Below are 6,183 nucleotides of genomic sequence, written 5' to 3'. Positions count from 1 at the left end.
AGGCTTTCAACATTCTCCCCCAGAGATAAGCTCTGGGAGAGGCTTGAAGAGAACATGGTTCCTCCTGAACTAAGGATTATTGTGATCCACCTCTACGAGATTGTCATTTCCAAGACTAAGACCAACGAAGGGTGGTCTAAAGATATTAAATCTAATATCGGGGTCAAGCAAGCTTGTTCCTTTTCCCCTACCCTTTTTAGTATTTACTTTGATAAACTGGAGGAGTGTCTCGAAACAGCAGGATGCAAAGGCACCGAACTCGGTGGTATTATCGTTACTCTTCTCCTTTATGTGGATGATATCGTTCTTCTTTTAAGGAGCTATGATGACCTAGATAAGCAGCTTAAGTCTCTTCGTGCCTATTGCTCCAAGATCGATATGACAGTTAATATCGACAAGACTAAAGTCATGATCATTAAATCCAAAAAGATCAACCATGGTAGATTTTTCTTCGATAACTATTGCCTTGAGTAGGTTTCTTCTTATAAATATTTGGTTATTGACTTTCCTAATCAGCTCAACTGGAATTATAGCATCGAGAAAAGAATTATTGGAGGTTGGAAAGCTTATTGTGAGCTTAAAAACAATTGTAAGTTAGTCGTGTTGACATTTGGAGTAAAAAGAAACTTCCTCTTTGAGACTCTCATCACCCTTGTTAGCTTATAAGTATGCGAAGCTTGGGGTGCAGTATATCTAGGTAGTTGGGGAGAAAGATTGAGATGATCCAAAAGAAATTCATAACCTATAACCTCAAGATCAAGGGAAATACTCCCTATCCTATCCTCTTGATCGAAGTTGGTTTGTCCCACATTGAAAGTGCGGCTATGTTTCGATATCTGGTGTGTAAGAAGAAACTTCACAATATGGAATCCAAGAGGTTCCCAAAAAATTCTTCTAACTTTAGTCAAAACCCACACGTGCGCCTCAAGCGCGGGTGGCATCGAGATGCCTAGTCTTGGCTCATCCTTAGGGGGATTAAGGACAAGATGTGGGATGCTAAGGAGTTGGAGGGTAAAAGAAGGCTAAGGCACCATAAGGATTTGATCAACCCCACCTACGATATCCAGAATTATCTCTCTATGTGGACTAGCACTAAGAAGAAAATGAACATCGCTAGGATTAGAACTAGCTCCCATGAGCTTCAAAGTGAGACCGGGCAGTGGTCTACTCTCAAGACTCCTTGGGGCGATATAATTTGTCAGATTTGTGATACTAAGAAGGTGGAAGATCAAAGACACTTCCTTTTAGATGGCCCGACTCTTGCCCACATCCACTCTTAATTCTCTATCATTAGCGACGCCTCCAATCTTCTTGACTTATTAAGCGAGCCCAACTGTAGCAATCTTGGAACACTTATTTCCCTTCTCTTTGATGACAGAAATAAGATTTTGAAGAATGACAATTAGACTCTTTTCTAGATGTCCCATAGACCACATTAGTCTTAATAGACATTAATCATCATCATCATTAATTTTGTTATAATTAGATTAATTTTCTATAAATATAAAAAAAGAATAACAATTCTCTCAACATCAATATTTTGCTTTTTCATTTTTTTCCATAAAAAATAATAATCCAATTCCAATAACATTTAAATTTAATGAAGATAAAGTTGACATTTGTTTATTGATATTATAAGGCCTTGTTTTAGGCTATCTTTCTATGTCTTTAATATTTTTATATTTAATATATAAACATTCTTTTTATTTAATTGAAATTATTATTTCTCAATTACTAGTTATTGTGTTTGAATTTGATTTGGTTTATAATTTTTAATTTTATTTAAAAAAATATTTATTTGGATTATACTTTTTATATTTAATACATAAAAAATATTTTTATTTAATTGAAATTATTATTTCTCAATTATCAGTAATTGTGTTTGAATTTGATTTGCTTTATAATTTTTAATTTTATTTAAAAAAAATATTTATTTAGATTATAACTAACTTCTTCGTATATAAATATAACCATAAAGGTGAAAACAAAATTATAGAATTGTTCACTTTCTAACTTTCACAAACATAAATACAACCATAAACAGAAGCCGTCGCAAACATAAACACAACCATAAACAAAAACCCACGCTCCATGTTTATTTTGAAAGACCAATGAAATAATCCGGCCACAATTTAAATTGTTTGCAATTTTGCCCTACATTCTTAAAAATTAAATTTCACTAACCCTAAAAAAATGTATATACAGAAAAACTACTCTGCAACAAATATCAATCAATCTCCAATTTTACCATATTCAAGTAATCCAGCCCGAACCGCTGTGTCTACCACCCTTCCAATTCGTACCTTCTTTTTCCGCTGGTAAACATCGCCGTGGCCGCTTTCCGTTACTTTGCCGCCAGAGACTCTGATTCGCCCGGGAAAAGATTTAACGGCGACCGCTGCAGATTTACTCCGAACAAGCGGACGGAAGAAGAGCAGGAATTGCCGTCTGTTGTTGACGAAGGCGATGTTCCCAGATCCACGAAGTCCACTGGCGACGTATTACCATCATCTGACGCCGACTTCGGGGGCAGGGGATCGAGATTGGCGACACGAGGAATAGAACGCTGGGCAAGGGTTTGGGTCACCGGCAGCGGTGCGCAAAATCGCTGAGCCCAGTGCGAGTATCCGGTCACGGCGTAGAGGTTACCGGACTGTTTGGGGAACGCCAGAGGGGCGGCGGGTGGGAGGAGACTGCAGAGACGGCGGCGGAATGTGATAAAGAATTTGTGGGAGCGGGAGCTCCGCTGGAAGGTAACAATGTCGCCGGCTTGGAGGCGTTTTTCTTTAACGAAGCGGCTCCAGCCCTTGGTGAGCACGTAACTTTGGCTGCTGTTCCAGTAAGAATAGCGGAACCGCCATATTTTATCGCTGTTGTTGTCGTGGAAATTGAGCAGGACGCCCTTGGCTTTCTCCGGCCCTCCCGCCGCCAGCTCGACGTCTAGTGGGAAATATTTTTCGGCGTGCTGTTTCGGAATGACGAGTCTGTTCAGCTTCCCGACGTCGCTGGGCGTCACGGCCTTGTCGAACAAGTGCACGCGGGGCTCCGGGGGTCTCGAACCCACGACCTCGTGATTTATGTTGGAAGAGATCTTGTTTTGCTTTGAGTTGCTATTCTGGTTGAGCTCTTCGTCGTAGGTGTGCTTTTTCAGCATGTCCACGATCTCGCCCTTGGAATGGCCGCGGAGAAAGAAGACCTCCGGGTGGCTATCCACGAAATTAAAGTTGGTGATGGCGTCGCTGCCGCGGAACTTGATGGCGGCTCTGTCATACGCCCTGGCGGCGTCTTCTTCGTGGTTGAACGTCCCCAACCAGACGCGGTGGTGCTTCTCGTATATCTGCGCGCCCCAACGCCCGTTGGGCTGCGGCACTACGCCCTTGTACTGCGACGACGGCAGCTTCTTGCAGGAGTTCTCCTGATCGCCTTGCCCCACATGAGTATTGTCGGACGAGGCGGCGCTGAATCCGCTCCCCATTCTTTCCAGTCCTGTCAGATCCACGAACGAAGATGAAGAAAAAGCCGACTTGCCAGCAGCGACAAGTGACGAGTTCGAATCGCGGTCCTCAGTTACAGTCCCGGCCTCCTCACTGTCTGTTCTCATCACATCGCCCATCATGCCCTTAAGCAAATTATAAGGAGCCGCCATGGGCACAGCCAGAAATATCCTGGACACTTAAGAAGCGCAAGTGAAAATGAGATGCAGATAACCAAATTAGGGATTCTCAAGTGTGATATTGTCGGAAAGCTGAAAACCTATTTATCCATATTACCACTTAATGAATAGGCCGGGAAATCCGTATAAACTTCCAAAAAATAAAACAGAAAAACTATATCAGAGGAATCATGCAGGAAGAAATAATATAAAAATAAATGGGTTATCCGAGCCAAAATATAATATTTTCCTTTTTTGGTAGGGCAAAAATGCAGTGGAGTGCTTTGTAGGTCAATTCTGGCATGCCAGCCAGCCAGGCGGAGCTGGTCCACACCTGCATTTCCGTTAGACATAATATAATGTCCCTGTTCTTGAAGTCAGGCCCAAGTCAATAATTAAGTCAATAATATAATCAGCACCAAGCGCGTCCGCGATGTTTTGCCGCGTGGACGGCATACTAACGTCATCGCCAATACGCCAAATGATGTCATTCGCCTTCTTCAATGCATTAACCCTCTACCCAAAGTGCTCGAAGGGAACGGTTAACGACAGTAACCCGGCTTTAACCATGGTTGGCTGACGAGTAGGCTTTTTGAATCAGCGTTCGACTTTTCTCTTAGAAAAATAATGGCCTACGAATCGTTTATGATATATTTATATAGCATGCCACTAGCGTTTGTAGCATGCCACTGGCATTCCCTTTTTTATACTTATATAACACGGAGGCTTAAATTTTCTTCTCATAGATTTTGATGGGATCAATCTGATGTTATCAACTTGAATATAGTTTTTTTAAGTTTTGGAATATGATTCCAAATTGGTTTTGTTTGCTTAATAGTTTGTCCTTTTGGATAGCTTTAAATAAACTAATTAATAACATAATCTCAAAGGCCATTCCACAAAAATGAAAATTTAATATTTTATAAAAATTAATTTATATAGGTTTTGCTTGGTTAAGAATTTGTCTTTGTTTTTGTTTGATTAAGAAGTTTTAATTTTTTTAATATAAATTTTGTTTGGTTAAAAATTTGTCTTTACTTTTGTTTAGTAAAGAATTTTTATTTTAGTTAATAACAAAAGAGTTCTTTTTAATCAATAATATAAAATGTAAAAAAATATTTAATAACCCTATAAAAAAATCATATTAAACTAATCCATCTTTCTTTCACACATCATATAAGTAGAAATGGAAACAAATATCTTTAAACTAACTATTCTTTCTTTCTTTTACACAAGTAAAAATGGAAACAAATATATTTTTCTTAGTTTTCAAAAAACATTGAAAATTAACATCAATGTGATAACTCTATAGAAAAACCATATTAAACTAATTAATGTTTCTTGCACACATAAATAAAAATGGAAACTAATATCTTTTTCTTAGTTTTCAGAAAACATTGAAAATTAACATCATATAATTTCATTTCCACCACCAATGCCATTTGAGTTAAAATGAAGTTTTACTGAACTAGAAGTCTTGAATTCAAATCTTATGCTATTCCCGGATTACAATAAAAAGTTAAATAAGATAAAAATATAATCCTATTATATAATTATTTTATTAAAATATTCCACATAATTACCCAAATTCTTAAATAACAACTAATAATAATTATTTTAACTGCATATTCACATACTATATTCACATAATATATAGTAAATATAGTGTATCTTCTCCTTCTAATAATTATTTTCACTGCATATTAACACACTATACATTATGTAAATAAATAAATATCTTCTCCTTAGTTTCCTTAAAAGTTTGAAAGTTAACATCACATGACTTTCGTTAACGAAGTATTCCACATCATTTTCAATCTTTGATGCGTAGGTTTTTCGTTTTATTATTTAAATGGTGCAAACGTTAAATGAGATCAGTTTGACCTAAAATGCACGGAGGGCATTATATTTTAATTGTATCAAATATCACGCAGTGCAAGATATTGGGAGCCAGAAGATGAAAATAACAGATCCAATTTAATTTTCCCTTTTTTTGTTTCTTCTTCATTGTCACTTGTATGGTACGCAACTTATTCTGAATGCTTCCTTTCTTATTGGCTTATTAAGTATCATCAAGTATCTAAAACAATATGGATCGTTTTCCTGTGTGGTATCATATATTTTATGGTGAATTTGTTTCACTTAAAATACTAATAATCATTTTATCATTGACATTTGCAACCATATTTTTGGGAAATGGCAGGAAGACTTCATAATTAATTATTTTTTCATTGACATTGGCTAATATGTGTTTTTGGTTCATTGTCGTTTATTATTTTTATTTTATTTATTATTTTTTAATGATTTTATATATATATTTTAAAAATGAAAGAAATAATTTAATATTTAAATAAAAAACTCTAATTCTATTTTTTTAAATTTTTATAATATATTTTAAAAATATTAATTTATTTCATTCCAATTAAATATCATATATTTATTAATAATAATAAAATGAAATATAAATTTAAGTTATATAAAAAAATCATAAGAATATATGGAAAAAAAGTTGTCATTTGGTAAACTTTACA

General features: G+C 36.1%; 1 pseudogene; it reads right to left on the bottom strand.

Moving 5' to 3' along the window:
- Positions 1–2,631: 2,631 nt before the first annotated feature.
- On the bottom strand, positions 2,632–3,646 carry LOC149173059 (AP2/ERF and B3 domain-containing transcription repressor RAV2-like; annotated as a pseudogene).
- Between the last annotated feature and the right edge of the window lie 2,537 nt (positions 3,647–6,183).

This window comes from Pinus tabuliformis, chromosome 4_2, assembly GCF_031772625.1.
Source record: "Pinus tabuliformis cultivar Carrire ecotype Pingquan chromosome 4_2, CPIR1, whole genome shotgun sequence".
NCBI lineage: Eukaryota > Viridiplantae > Streptophyta > Pinopsida > Pinales > Pinaceae > Pinus > Pinus tabuliformis.
Note: the sequence above shows the minus strand (reverse complement) of the source record. Positions and strands in the feature narration are given on the sequence as shown.